Genomic DNA, 14,783 nt, shown 5'->3' with positions numbered 1-14,783 from the left:
AGAAATGCTGAATAATCACTCTGGCTGGAACTGAGGAGGCAAAGGCTTTCCATTATTTGAAGAGCATCATAGGACGCCTAATGACCTAGAGAAAGTGTGACCATGCTTTCTATCTTATCTGAAAGGTGCCCCTTCTGCAGATGGGCTTTGTGGGGTAATGTTTCTGGAGGCCACATTTTCTCATCTACTTTTTCTTTCACTTACATGAAAGATTCTGGCTCTAGGGTATATCCCACAGAATCGCTGCTAGCTCTGGAATCTCAAAGCCATTCCCCTAGACTGCAAAGCCCATCTTAGAAGGACTGCAACCATATCGACTCACAGGTCTGCTTAATCCATTGCAACCGCCAGTCTTGGTGGTGATCTGAAGGTTTAGGTAGGCTTGTGCCTTGCATACCGCTCTAGCTCGGCCGAAATGCTACCATCATTTAAACTACTTTGTAGAAGTTTAGCACCTTTTATGTAAAACATTTAAAATTGTTTTGTGGTGGGTACATTTTTAGTCTTACCTGTAAAGTGAGAAAACCACATTGTGTATGAGAGTAGCAGCTGGGTAGCCTCAAGAGGCATCTCCATAAGGGTTTGCTCTACAGTTTTTAATTTTAGTGAAGATTAAAATGAAAAGCAAAAGAGGTCTTTCAGAACTGATATATTTTTACTTAAAAACAGTTGCTAAGATGTGTTTTTCTTTCCCCCTTCCACGGGAAAGTCTTTCTGGGTATTAATAACATTTAGGGAGACACAGTTTTTTGATTCTTCAGACATAAGAGCCTAGAACAATCCATCTCAGTAGATGAGGGAAGTTTCCTCCGGCTATAGCAGAAAACAGTTATTTGCCCAAGATTGTAATAGTTAATGGCAATTGTGTCATGGAAATGCCCTGAGCGCTTTATGTGTTTATTGTGCCTTTTAGCAAAAGCTTTACATTCATCTTAATACTGTTGCTCAACTGGAACATGTTTTGCCCTCCTGACAAGATAATTGGTTGTTAGTGGGTCAGGAGAACATCTTAAAATTCCTTTGCAAGTTGTCTTTCAGCACGTGGAGCAATAGCAGCGCAGAACGCACTCAGCATCTGATCACGCCAGATACCTGGAACCCAAGCGGAATGTCTGTCAGCGTCCGTTGCCTCATAGCCAGTGCGGTCGCCACTCCCACAAATTAGTGCTCAAAGAGACGCTGTGTCACGCGTACCATGGAATATAGGCGTGTGGGATGGAATGGGGGGAAAAAAGGTCTTTCAACCATTCCTGAGATCATATTTCCCTTTGTTACAATTTCTTTTTTTTTTTGGAGGTATGTGAATTAGCAGCTATTGTGTTAGGTAAAAATTGTCCCGTGAATAAGCCCGTTCCTGTGAAAGCTGGCTAAACCATGATGATAATTGCATGAGGTTTCTTCAGGATTTCAGATCCCTTTCTTACCAAGACTCTGCCTTGGTGAGATAGCAGATCTTCTAGAAGGCTGCGGTCTAAGGTGGCATTTCCCTACCTGGTAATTCTTCTGGGAACTCTAGTGTCTCACAAATCGTTCATAGTTGGCTCATAAAAAAAGGGTTTTCCTGATTGTATTCATCAGGATTCTCTAGAGAAACAACTGTTAAGATGTGGCTATACATTGAGATTTATTATAAGGAATTGGCTTACGTGACTGTGGAGGCTTATGACTCCAAAACCTGCAGTGTGAGCCAGCAGGCGCAGCCCCGGGAGAGCCGATAGTACAAATGAAGTCTGAAGACATACAAATGAAGTCTGAAGACATTCTGCTGGAAAATTCCCTCTTGGTTGGCTTTTGTGTTCTACTCGGGGCTCCAACTGATTGGCTGTGGCCTACTCACATTGTGGAGGGAAACTGCTTCAATCACAATTTACTGACTTAAATATTACCCTCATCCAAAAATACCCTCTGAGTTGAAAAATAAAATTAAGCATCACAAGTCCACCCTTTGTCTACGTGGTACCTATATGTGTCCCTTTCAACCATACTTAACCACCAAATTAAGACAATAACAAGGTCATAATTCCACCTAACATGATGCAAATACCCCACATACAAATGAATACAGACCAACTCTTTCTCCAGATGATGCACAAAGTCTTTGGACAATGTCCACTCTTCTTGATACCCTATTGCCTAAATACTGTGATGTAAAGTTAACAAAACTTGTGTACTGTGATATAAAGTCAGTACAACTTGTGTTATAGGAAAAGGGAATAAGGGGGGAGAGACAGAAATAGTTGTTTAATGCACACACAGTCTACACACACACAGATAGTCAAAACACACTCATATTTAAAACCAAATAAGGAGGAAATACTCATGAAAATTGCAGTTCTCATTTTGGCAACTAGTCCCATGGTAGTAGTTGGTATCCACAACTCCCTTCTTTCACCATCTATTCTTTGCCTTCAGCCAGCATCAGCATCTGAGCTGCTCATGGGTTCTTTTCTTTCCTTGTGGGGTAATACAAACCTTCATTCCTGAAGGCTCTGGGCCATGAGTAGTCCTGCCTGGATTGGGTTGTTGTGGTTTTGCAGTGACTTAAATCACAGGGCATGATAATCCTAAGAGGCATCCTGAGGGATCTCCTGTCTCTCAGGCATACCCTTCCTAAACCTCCACTGTAGAGTAGAAGCCCAATTTCCCCTTGGTGGTCAGGATCAATAACCCAAGCCAGTCACATGACTCCCTATTTTGCCTGTTGCTTTGGAAGCATGAGGAATCCAAAGTGGCCGAGTAGCAGTCTTAACTTCTAGTTCAGTGGAATCATGATTGTGTCTCCTGGCAGAAGCATTCCTCCCTTTGGAACTAAGATGTGTAGGCCAGCAGGCCTGGAGTATAAGATCATGGTGACAGCAAGCAAAAGTTTTGCAAGTGAGTGACTAGAGGTCACAGTGAGTAATGCCATCCACAACTGCGAGTCTGAGCTCTCAGAGACACAGCGCCATGTTAGAAACTGATTCAGAGCATGTACAGTCCCCTGGGCAATCTTGTTCCAGCTTCTCAAAGTTTTGCTACCTGCACTGTGACTGAGTCTTCAGAAGGTGCATTCTGTCTTTCCACTGAACCAGCTCTTTCAGGGTGATGGGGAACACGGGAAGAGCAGTGAATTCCGTGAGCCTGGGCCCATTGTTGTACTGCATTTGCCCTGAAGTACCTCTGGTACCAAATCTTCACTAGTTAGGGTTTTCCAGGGAAATACAAGTGATAAGTTTGTGTATACATATAGAGAGCACAAGATTTATTAGAAGAAATTACAATTATGGAGGCTGGCAAGTCCCAAATCTGTGGGCTGGCAGCGTTGAGATCCAGGAGAACAGATGATACAGTCCAGTCTGAAGGGCGGAGCCTAAGGGAAGCCAGTGGTGCAGATGGAATGTGAAGACATTCTGCTGGAGAATTCCATCTTGCTCAGGGAGCCCAATTGTATTGTTCTGGTTGGGCCTTCAACTGATTGGGCAAGGACCATCCATATTATGAAGGGCAATCTGCTTTCTTCAGCATTCACCAATTTCAATGTTAATCTCATCCAAAAATACCTTCCAAGTTAACCATCAAACTGGCAAAAAATAAAACCAAAAGAGCGGGGGAGGGGAGGAAGGAACACTGCATGTTATAGTCCTCTTACAGAGGGAGAATCACAATACACATGATCATAAGTGTGAATGAATGTTAATGTCAGGCCCTGAGAAATTCTGCAGTAAGGATGCCCTTTCATGTTCATATAACCATGTCATTCCTAAAATTATTTGCTCATGGGAAACCATCCCCCCAATTATTTCTTCTGTGAAAATTTGCTGCCATTTTGCTGTATAGTTGTGTTTAGAGAAACATAGATAAAAGGCTGCTCTATGGAATGGTGTCTATTAAAGCAAGTGGCTCATTTGGGGATTAAATTGATGACAGCAACTTCATTAACAAGCTTCATTACCTGAATCTAGTAGCCTAAGTGGGTATTTATGTATTTGATTTATTAGATGCTTACTGGCAGCTCTGTTGGCTAAAGCATGGTGCCAATGAATTGTAAGTAAGGTATAGAGAAGTCTGTGCTGCCAAGCTCATGGAGATTGGGGTGGGGTGGCCCCTACCTCACTTACTGGTGAAAAGCCTGGTTGAGCAGATGACGGTAGCAGAGAGAGCATGATGGCAGCCATCAGCTCAGGGTATAAAGAGGGGCCCCTGCCTGATTCCGCACACGGTGGATAAGATGTGAAACACGAGGTGCACTTCCAATTATCATTAGCTCTAGCACAAAACCACCATCTGAGAAGGGCACAAAAAGAAAGGGAATCCTCAGTCAAAGAAAATAGCCGAGCCATTACTTTTTTCCACTTGCAGGTTCCTAGGCTTATAATACCTCTTTTAACTCAAGAAAATAAGGAAACGATCTTTCCTGAGATGCCATTTTTCCCTGTGGCCTTTCTGGAGACGTCCACACGACCCAGAGGCAGGGGTGTCTTAGCGAAGCGGCGGCCATCTTGGTAACAGCCTTAGCTTTGTCCCTTCCTTTCCTGCTTCTTTTTCCTTCTCCCTTCACTCCTGCAGCCCCTGTAAGTGGTAAGCTTTGCCTCAGGCTCCGTTTTTTTAGGGAAGCCAGAGAAGACAATGCCAGTCTAGTAAAATAGAAGTCATTGTGGTTCATTCAGGATTCTTTTTTTCCACAGAAGGAAACCAGAATAGATCATGGGAATGGAATTATAACCTTCACCAGACAGGGGAAAAGCCTTCAAGCCAGTTGCTGCCCAAATAGCAAGAGCCCTTTGGCTGCACTGGGAGAGAATGAAAATGATTGCCTATGTCTTGGGCTCCCTCCCCGGAGAGACACAGGCTGGCTGTCTGTGCGGCTCTGGGCTGGGTCAGGTGGTGCTGCCTCCTGGGGCCAGTCTTCAGGGCAGCCCCTCCAGCAGAGTGCTCCCCATACCAGCTGCCCTGTCTAGCTCTGCCCTGACTAGGGTGTCTGGGCATTTGTAATCGTCCAGCGACCGCTCTAGCCAAGGTGAACAGCCCATCTCCTGTCTCCTGCATTCGAGTTATCTCCCCAGGAGCCAAGGATTGTTGTTTGGGAAGCCTCCCAGGACAAAGCTTTTATGGGCTTGGCATAATCTGCTCTACCCTCCTTTCCCCATAAACTCTGTAATTTTGGTGCCTCAGTTTTGAGAATGTGAGGTGCGCTCTGTATGCATATGTCGCAATCGAGCAGAAATATTGGTGTCTCTTTTCAAGTAGACATGAAATAAAGACTTGTTGAATGAGGAAAAGCCATTACAAATATTTCTAGGGCCGTGGAGAGTGACTTCTCCACAGAACAGTATGACTGCATTTTTGACTTTCTGTTTGTGTCAGGGAAGATTTAAAGCTCTCACATTGCAGCGAGTTAGGAAAGACAGACTTTCTTCCCCACAGCAATGAACTTATCACCAGATAATGCCATAAGCCTACCAAGCTGAGTATCTTTTCTTGCAACCTCCTGAATACGCTCTTCTTCTCCCTTCTCCTTCATGTTCTGTGCCCTGAGGGGCTGCACTTGCTGGGCTCTATCAGTTGTGACTCTCTTGCCATCTGGTCTCCAGTTGGGTCCAGCCAATGGGATGCGGTGGAGGGAATGAGGAGCTCACACCTTAGTACTTTCCATTTGTGAGCGCCATTTACTTCCTACTGCGACCTGTTGGCTAAACAACTTTCTCTGAAGGTTTGTATATTTTTCAACCTGTGGTGGGTAAACGAGTGACGTACTTTATTAACTGTTGTTATATTCATCCTTGACTAATTAGAAATTCACAAGAAACAGAGGGGGCCATATTTCACTGTCTTCAAATAGAAGCCAAGGTTATCTCTTCCTTGGCAAATGTGTATCTAAATAAATAACACAATAAAATACTTTGAAAAAGTGCCATTTAAAACACAATTCCATCTGTTTTTAATGACTCAGAAGATACTTTAGTAGCCCGCAGGGCAATCAAGAGCCATGGGTTATGGGTAACAATTATAATTGTACTAATGATACATGGAGTCTGGTTAATAGGAGCCAGAAAGAAGAATTTTCTATGCTTTAGGTCTAATAATCCTATATGTGTTTACTATGAAAATTCTTTATGCATAATGTGATGTAACTAATAAAACAGAGACCCAGAAAAATGACCCAATGATAGGTTTTATATTTTTGAAATAAAGTCAGAAGTATTTGTTGATTGTCTCCTGTGTTCCAGACACTACTACGGTACGCTTATCTATTTTCTTTCATCCTCTTGGGAACTCACCAAATAGTTTTTGGGTTTTTTTTTTTTTTAATCTCTGAGAAGTTGAGTAACCAGCCCAAGATTGCATCCTTGGTGAGGGGCGAAATCTGGATTAAAGGCCAGGTCTGTTTGATTTCAAAGTTTCTCTTTCACTGGACCAACTGCCAGTCCAAGGATGGTCGAATGGGAATCCAAGAATTCACACACCGGTTTTTCAGAGCTGTCATGGTTTTGAGAGATCTGGAAGAGGTTAATCCTAGCAGGCAATGACAGCTAGTACTTCTCTTTTCATTTCTTCCTTCCAGAAGGAACTGATTCTTATGATCCAGGCTTCGCTTTGAGTCTTTAGCCACTGCAAGGGCATACATAATGTGCCCACATTAAACTGCGGGACAATCCTTCGTGGTAATGGCTGGTAGTCACTATGCTGGGGAGATCCAAAGATTGAACTTCTTACCTGAGGAAACGGTAGGAAGTCATTCTTTCACACAATTGCTTACAGCGCTGTGCATTGAATCATAGAGTTTTAGAGCCGGAGGAGAATGCTTATAATGAAAACAATAATTTTTACTTACTCTTGAAGACCTGTCTCAAAATAGCAGACTATACTTGGCAGGCAAAAAAAGGCAATCTTTATTTTTCATGTCCCATAAGCAAGGCAACAGGCTCTGTGTGAGAAGGTAAAATAAAGTCTTCTTTGTCAATATTTTATGTTCTTTAGACTTATACCCAAACATATGTTAAATCCTGAAGGGTGACCCAGAGCTGGAAAGTGAATCCGGGCTCATCGGGTGGACACAGCTAGCGTGGCAAAGGAGGAAGATGGCTCACAGACTGATGTATGTGGGTGGGTGTCCACGTGTCCTTGTCTTGGAGCCTGTCCTTGACTTGTCGGTTGACAAGCTAGTGAAGTAGTAAAAGGGCATTTTTAAGAGAGTTCTTAACAGGGAAAGCTCTGCGGGAGGCAATCCCAGGAGCTGCCTGAGACAGGGGGAGGGTGTAAGCATCTCCCAACCCAGGACTTGCCAGGTGCCCTGCCAGGTGCCCTTGACGTTAGACCAGGGGAAACCAGGGACAAGTTTGTGTTGCTTAGAGCAAGAGTCCACATTGCCAACCAGACCTTTGTGAGATCCCACTCAAGAGAATTCTGCAGACATGTGGCATCGATGCAGGCTAATTTTGAAGTATTCCTCTTTTCTGATTCCATCATTCTTATGTTTTAAAATACTCAGGGATTTGCTCTGCTGAGCAACGTGTGGGACGTGAAGGATAAAGGCATTCACAGTCCCTCCGTATCTGACCGGTGTTCCAGCTCCAGCTCCTAGAATACTGCCTGGAGTGTTTGGTGCTGGCTGAACGTTTATTAAATGAATGGATGGATAGAGGGAGGGAGGGAAGAAGGGAGGGATGAAATAACGAATAAACTTTCTGCATGATGAAGGAGAGCAGGGAGGAGCTCTAAGGAACGCCACCCAGTGTCCTCCAGGCTGGGGCCAAAGGCGAGCCCCAGGGCAGTTGGCTGAGAGACCAGAGCTGGATGTGGGAATGACTAGGTTCTGTTCAAGATCCCGCATACTTGTCCTTTTCCTTCTGCCCCCACCGTGGACATTAGCACTTGGTCTCCACACCCCCGTCCCCCAACCATGGGACCCGAGGGGGCCTTCAGGACAAGAAGAGCAAATCCTGGCATATCCACTTTTCACTACCCTGGGTCAGAGTGGCTCCTGGAGCATTCCCAAAAATCACATGTGGCCTCCATCTGGAGATGGGGGCGGAGGAGGGAGCTTGGCACCGCAAGGCTGGGAGGCTGTTTTAGTCATGCAGGTGAGAGCTGATGAAGGCTTGCAAGCAAACACAGGTGGTGAGAATGGCCTGGAGGTGATGTATTCTGGAAACATTTGTAGGGAGGATCATCAGCACTTATTGGACTCATCATATCCTGCCCTGAGGCTTTAGATGTCCCCAAATACAGTGAGTTTATAGTTTCCAGCTGAGAATGTTGGATAGACACCAGCTATTGCTAGGAACTGGATTTTTTAGAATGGCCACTATATTCATTGTTTTTGAATTTCTGAGTACCATCTGTTTGGCTCTACAATGCTTTTCTTTCCGTACTTAATAGAGACCTATTGAAATGGCATTTAATTCAGAATTTTTGCACCTACAAATTCACTGTACCTTTTCTCTTTTCTTGTCACCCTAGCATTGTATCCCCCCATGCCACCCCCACTTTTGTCTTAGCCATGACTGGCTCCGTGTATTGCAGGAACACCATACTCTATAACTCTGATTCTGACCCCAGGAAGGAAAACCTTTAAAGCTCACAGGCATCCTTAAAATACATTCATGATTCCCTTGCCCCTGATGCATAGGCTTGCAGGAGATGGAGGCTCTGGAGGAGAAAGGGCATATCTCATGTCAGGGCCCCAAGTCATTTTAATTAATTAATTTATTCACTGATTAGCCAATGAATTAATTAATTAGAAAGATTTGCTTACCTACTTTAGACAGAGAGAGAGAGCGAGCTGGCGCCATGGTGAAGGTCAGAGGGACAGGAAGCGAGATTCAAGCAGACTACCCGCTGAGAGCAGAATCTGACCTGGGACTCGAACTTAACAACCCTGAGATCATGACCTGAGGGGAAACCAAGAGTCCATCGTCCATAGGACCGCGCCACCCAGGCACCCTCCGAGTCATTTTAAAGGTGGATTCTCACTATTCTTCTGCTCCTCTCATGAGGTCCCTAGTTCTTTTCTGGAACTCTGAAGCTTCCCCATCGATTTGCTGTGACCGCTAATTAGTAACACCTGCCTACCAGCCTTTGTCTGCTGATACCAGGAAGGTTGCCTAGAACAGGGCGGACCGTGGTCAGTCCCCCTGCGAGGATCCACTCTGTGCCATGCTCTGCAGACTCAGCTTTTTGCTCTTACCAGTTGTCTATACTCGGTTCCTACCTTCTGTGATCTGAGCTGCTCTGCTTAGCCTGGACTCCCGGGGACTGTGTTCCCGTCTCCTGTGTCACCCAAGTGCAGACCTATTGTTCACTGCCCAGCCCTGGAATTCCATGCCAACATGGAGCCTTCCCCGTGCTCTCTGGTTTGGTGTCAGGACCCAGGCTTCCATCTCCCTGTTGTCCTTTCCCTGTGATCCTGTCCCGCTATGTTTCATGTCTCTGGGTGGCAGTGAGGCCATTTGCTTGACTGTTTCCACTTGAGACTTTTTGGTTAAAAGAAGTTGTGTCCTAGTTCCTGGTACTGTTATTTAGGTCCCCCCCTTCCGGGCACCTTTCAGCCAGTCCACATTAGGACCCAAGATTTCTAAGTTCTACCTCCACCATTATTCTTCAAATTCAACTCCTCATCCAGAAATTTCATTCAATGACCCTATCTGGTTTGATTACACCTTTTAGATTTAACCTGTGCTCATTGGTCTGTGTTTCAGGAGGAAATCTGCTTACTGGGTACTTTCTGTTTTCTCTTTTGGAAGGCAAAAGGCTTATGTCACTTTCTAATGTAACCAACCCCACCAGATATATTGTAAGGCAACCAAGAATAAGTTCAGATAAAGTTGATTCTATTGATGGTTAGGGAAAGGTTATTTCTTTGTGAAATGGAAGTGATACCAGGAAAAAAAAATTAATGTGATTTCTTTCCTTCACTTCTGAGTATGTTGTCTCATCCCTGACTATATCGAGGTTTCTGTCTGTCTCATGGGTGTGGCCCAGTGGTAAGGAGTGGGGCTTTGCTGACAATTACAAAGCTAATGTCAAGGGAAATTAAAAAAATTAATGTTCAGATTCTGGTTTTCAAAATAGGCTCTTGCTGCTAAGTAATAGGCCTGAAAGCCCCATTTTGCTGAGAGAAGATGCCCAAATTAGCACATTAAGGTCTGAACACCAGCCCTTCTGTTCCTGAGGTTATAGGGAGAAAAGGGAGGGCAAGGCCCAGAGAAGGGAAGGAATGAGACATGAAGTCTCTCCCCACCCTTAGCTTTATTGAGGAATAATTGACAGTTAAAAGTTGTATATATTGGGGCGCCTGGGTGGCTCAGTGGGTTAAATCCTCTGCCTTCAGCTCAGGTCATGATCTCAGGGTCCTGGGATCGAGCCCCACGTTGGGCTCTCTGCTCAGCGGGGAGCCTGCTTCCTCCTCTCTCTCTCTGCCTGCCTCTCTGCCTACTTGTGATCTCTCAAATAAATAAATAAAAAATCTAAAAAAAATTATATATATTTAAGGTATATAGTTGGTTATTTGATATATGTATATACTGTCAAATGATCACCACAATCAAGGTGATTAATGTATCCATCCCCTCACATTATTTCTTTTTTCTTTATTTCTTGGTGAGAACACTTAAGAGTTACCCTCTCAGCAAATTTCAAGTATACACTACAGGATTTCTAACTGGTCACATCGTTCTATAGTCTGTCTCCAAAACTACTTCGTCCTGGCAACCACCATTTTACACACAAACTAGTTTGGATTTCCCATGTAAGTCAGATAACGCACTGTTTGCCTTTCTGTGCCCAGCTTATTTCACTTAGCACGTGAAATAAGATTCAGCCATGTTGTTGTAAATGACAGCATTTCCTGCACCCCCCTTTTTTTTAAAGATTGAATAATATTCCATGTACATATATAGCACATTTTTCAATCCATTTAACTGCTGATGGACATTTGGGCTGTTTTCATGTCTTGACTATTTTGAAGAATGCTGCGGTACACATGGGGGTGCAGACAAGTCTTTGGGACAGCGATCTCGTGCCTTTCAAATATATGCTCAGAAGTGGGATTGCTGAATCATATGGCAGCTCTATTTTTAATTTTCCGGAGCCTCCATACTGTTGTTTACCATAACGAGTGCACCAGATTATATTCCCACTAACAGTACGCAAGGGTTCCCTTTTCCCCACATCGTCTTGATCACATCTTTCTGGGAGAGAATCCAGGGAAAGGAGGGGCGTCTTGTAAGTTGAGGTGTTGCTGAGAGTGTGTGGCATGGGTTCCAGTTTTAGGCTGGGAGCTCTGGGGGGAGGCTGTCTTGCTGGCTGCTCCCTCGTGAACCTGGGGACAGACTCCTCAAGGCAAGCTAGTAAACACGGAGTGGGCCAGCTTCATTTGCCTGACGGGCCCTTGCTTCTGATTTTCAGAGGTTAGTAAAATAACATTTCCTGCTTATTGTCAAACTCTCTGGTCTCTCTAGCAAACACCTTACACCCCAAAGACTTGAGTTATTTACCACCAAATCTGAGATCACTCCATATTTTTGAAAGGCTATGTACATCTAAATATTCACTTAATGTTTTTTTTTCTTTTTGTACTTTTTTTGGGTGTGAATCGTATTGTTTGACAGTCAATGAAGACTATACTTTTTATATTAGTGTGCCAAGAGCTTTAAATCATGCCAACTAAGTGAGATAAAATATTGCTTAGCTGAGTTAACTCTGATGACAGCGTATAAATCACTTCCTATCATTTTAACCACAGGAAGGAGAGGTTGTTAGCCAGTTATACGTGATTTAAATGTCTGACTGTGGCTTCTATTACAAACAAAAATTGTGAAATACACTCATCCACCATCATAAACTTTTGACTATTTAAAAACAAACACATAATAAAACTTTTTTCTTAAGCTTAAGTTTAAAAACAGGTGTAGAGGGCAAAGAGGTTTGCTAATGTTGAACGCAGTTTTTCAGTACACACGGACAATTTGTAGCGTATGTTGGATAAGATTCATTTTTTAAGCAAAAACATTTACTTCCTCTTTGCAGAGAGTAGACACAGAATTACCTGAGAATCTGCCCAAGGCACTCTTTCCTGGATTAGTCATTTGACTCTGGATGGAAGTCAGGGTACCCTTGACACTGTCAAGAGACTTAACTAAAGGGAAATTAAGGTTCAGGGAAAGCTAATGGCCTGGAGAGAGTGGTCAGATATCCTTTGTCATAACAGGGCTTAATTATTGCCTTTGCCTTCAGAATGTTTTTCTACTATTACGTCTCCTTTCTGAGGAAGGCAGAGAAGGTGGGATAAAGGCAGCTGTGGCGAGAGGTTTGTGTGAGAGTATGCTCTCCACCACCCACACGTCTTTAACCAGTGTGGGCTGACTTCCGGCTGGCCGGCCACTTTCAGCCTCCAGCCTGACTCACCCTGTGCTTGTAACCTCGTCATAGCCCCTGTCTTTGCTTTCTGTGTCCCACAGGCAGCGCTGCCCCCACTCCCGCCCAGTTCATCAGTATTGGGCAGGAGCCACAGTCCTGTGGGTCTTCAGATGCTAGGAATTAGAAGAGAACATGGCAGCCATACCTTACCTCTTTCTTTTACTGATGATGGAATTGACCCAAGGAGATTGACTGTCATGCAGTCATATCCGGCACAGGGACACACGTCTTATCCTCCAGATCTGTGTCCTTTTGATCCCCTGGGATCACACTGGTACTTAGCTACGATTCCCCCTACTGGAGGACACCCCCCTCCCCCCAGAATTACTGGAGTCCTATTCAAGTCATTTACCCTTGGGACAAGTACAGCCTTGACCAACCCAAGTGCAAACTGTCAAATAGCTCTCTTGTTAGGGAAGATGGCTGAAAGTCAGGGTGCTGCAGGTATGGGACTCTTGTTGAACAAGAGATGAACTTGAGATGACAAGAGTTTTTTCTGGGGCACAGGATGTTGGCCTAGGGCCCTGCTATAAGAGTAAAGGTCAAGCCCTTTGTCACCATTTCTTCTGTGAAAGTCCTCCCTCCAAATCTGCCCTGACACCAGTGCCCACCTTCAGTTTTCGGCCCCTGAAATGCTGGTCTGTGCATCTTTAGAACACTGAGGGGGTACCAGTATCTCTGACTATATTTGGCTTTGTGCTTCTTGGCTAAGACCTGCTCCACAGAGACGAAATATGGTTATTGGTACTTTTGGGCCTTTAAGACTTCCAGCTGTATTAGCTGTTCAGCCCCTTTTAGCCTCTCTTGTCCTGCAATATCTTCACTAACTGAATGAAGGAAAATGGACTTTTAATTCTACGTAATACCATATTACTGACAACTCCACCAGGATTTAGGTGGAATTAAATTTCTTTATAAACAATTTATATTCTGAATGGGCCTAAGTGACTTCCCCATATTTTTTCTGTACTTAGAAAAATGAGAAACTAAGCTATATTTTTACCTTCTTCTCCTGGAGGTTTCCAAAGAAAATTCTACATGTGTAGGCCACCAGGTACCAGTAGTGGACTGAAATAAGGAGCTTTGGGAAAATAGAGCCATTATTGTGAGAATTAATCTCCATGTTTTCACTGAAAGTTGTGAGGAGACCTTAGCTGGAGGAGACAGATTCTGAGCTCCCTATCAGCAAAGCCATTCACTGATGACTTCTCATGCGGGGAAGACTGTCAGGATTCTGGGAGAGTCTTGATTCAAATTAATTTCCAAGTTGTCTATTGGATTCCAGAAGATGCCATAGGTTATTCTGTTAAAGGAAGTGCTAACCATGCTTTTTTTCCCCATCTAAATTATATTTAAAAATTAGATGTAAGAAGACTTGTTCAAAACACATGACATTCCATCCATCAAAACACAACAACACAAAACACTTTTGTTGGTTCACTGTTAAACTGGCATGAGTGTTCCCTTTGATGATCAATGATTTAGGTTATATATCCTACATCTCAATTTCAATATATATTAGTCATGCTTTTCCATGCATTTAGGGCACTAAACCATTATGTTATGCAAACTCACTTCCCAAGATGTACAGCAGATAGAGGAAGTTTAACCAGAAAAATGAGATGCTGTGGTACTCAAAGTATGTCATGTATAAATGAACTAAAACAGGAATACTTTAAAGAGAATAATAATAATCACAGTCTTTGGTTTCTATAAAAATTACTCAAGATAAACTATACATTTTGAGGTACCCTAACTCATGATCTCCCAGATATTATAACACCTGGTCATCTCTCTCTCTCCTTGCTACAGTATACTTGTAAGAAATCAGGTTTTTCATATTCTAACACTGCAGGAAAACCAAAATATGGGCATGTGGGATGTTTTTAAAAATTTTTTAAAAAGATTTTATTTATTTATTTGACAGAGAGAGAGAGATCACAAATAGGCAGAGAGGCAGGCAGAGAGAGAGGGGGAAGCAGGCTCCCTGCTGTGCAGAGAGCCCGATGTGGAGCTTGAACCCAGGACCCTGAGATCATGACCTGAGCTGAAGGCAGAGGCTTAACCCACTGAGCCACCCAGGTACCCCTGGGCATGTGGAATTTTTCAGCGTTGTTGGCATCCTGGGATTTAGTATAATGAAATAAACTAAAATTCCTGGCTACTTACTGCCTCTTGGAGCAAGTTCTTTGACCTCACTAAGCTTTTGTTTCCTCCGTTATAGAATGAAATATCAGTAGCAGATTGTTCAAAGTGTTGTCCTGAAGGTCAAGTGTAGTATGTTCAGTGCGGTGCCTGCTGTGTAGTGGTGGCCGGTGCACATAGATCCTTTTGCTACTCTCTATGCTGACCCTTGTATCAGGATTGGATTTAATGACATCATTCTT

General features: G+C 43.7%; 1 long non-coding RNA gene across 2 annotated transcripts in view; it reads left to right on the top strand.

Moving 5' to 3' along the window:
* The window catches only part of LOC116587059, an 85,110-nt gene that overhangs the window by 33,488 nt on the left and 36,839 nt on the right, over window positions 1-14,783 (top strand). The window contains exons 3-4 of one of the 2 annotated variants that reach the window (XR_004284285.1): window positions 4,339-4,481; window positions 4,665-4,731. This is a non-coding gene — a long non-coding RNA (uncharacterized LOC116587059). Of the gene's footprint in view, window positions 1-4,338; window positions 4,482-4,664; window positions 4,732-14,783 lie in introns of those variants that run through there. The other variant, XR_004284284.1, reaches the window with a different exon arrangement.

Source organism: Mustela erminea, chromosome 3, assembly GCF_009829155.1.
Source record: "Mustela erminea isolate mMusErm1 chromosome 3, mMusErm1.Pri, whole genome shotgun sequence".
NCBI lineage: Eukaryota > Metazoa > Chordata > Mammalia > Carnivora > Mustelidae > Mustela > Mustela erminea.
The sequence above is the reverse complement of the archived record's forward strand: the minus strand, read 5'-3'. Positions and strand labels throughout refer to the sequence as shown.